This window comes from Anneissia japonica, unplaced genomic scaffold (genome assembly GCF_011630105.1).
Source record: "Anneissia japonica isolate Jap-2015-1 unplaced genomic scaffold, ASM1163010v1 scaffold180068_len692_cov83, whole genome shotgun sequence".
In the NCBI taxonomy this organism is placed as follows: domain Eukaryota; kingdom Metazoa; phylum Echinodermata; class Crinoidea; order Comatulida; family Comatulidae; genus Anneissia; species Anneissia japonica.
Window position 1 is genome coordinate 1 of NW_022725020.1, and position 668 is coordinate 668.

At 34.6% G+C, this 668-nt stretch overlaps 1 long non-coding RNA gene across 1 annotated transcript; it reads right to left on the minus strand.

The window, feature by feature from the left end:
* Positions 1 to 17: 17 nt before the first annotated feature.
* Positions 18 to 639, minus strand: LOC117112648. The gene is made up of 3 exons (XR_004446072.1): positions 516 to 639; positions 280 to 393; positions 18 to 136 (listed from the first exon to the last, which is right to left on the minus strand). It is a non-coding gene; the product is annotated as an uncharacterized LOC117112648 (long non-coding RNA).
* Between the last annotated feature and the right edge of the window lie 29 nt (positions 640 to 668).

Sequence of the window (668 nt, forward strand, 5' to 3'; positions counted from 1 at the left end):
TAAAATATATACATGTACATACTTGTCTGGCAATTGATCCCTGTATATCCCGCTAGACACGCACACGTGTATCCGCCGAGAGTATCTATACATGTACCTCCGTTTATACAAGGTGAAGTGGCGCATCCATCGATATCTGAAAGAAGTATAAATATACAAAAAATATTAATGGCTAAACTAGTTACGAAAATCCATCAGAATAGTATATATTACGTCATTATATATATCGTGGTTTCTTGGCAATAAATGAAATATATATTATCTTCGATTTTTACTTACCGATATCACAAAGTCTACCAGTGTAGCCTGCAGCACAATTACAGAAATAACCATTTACAATATCGAGGCATGTTCCGCCATTTTGACACGGCCCAGAGGCACATTCATCAATATCTAAATGAAATATTCGATTACGTAAAATTATGACGTCGTGGAGATTATATTATACGGTAACAGTTTTCAGTATTTGAAGTATTATCGCTATATGGATACGTTATATAAAAAATTATACTTACTAATTTGACAAAATGTTCCAGTGTAGCCTGGAACACAGTTACAGAAATAGCCATTTACCAGATCAAAGCATGTTGCGCCATTTTGACACGGGCCAGAGGCGCATTCATCAACATCTAAAACAAATATTCGATTACATATTAATAACGCAATTG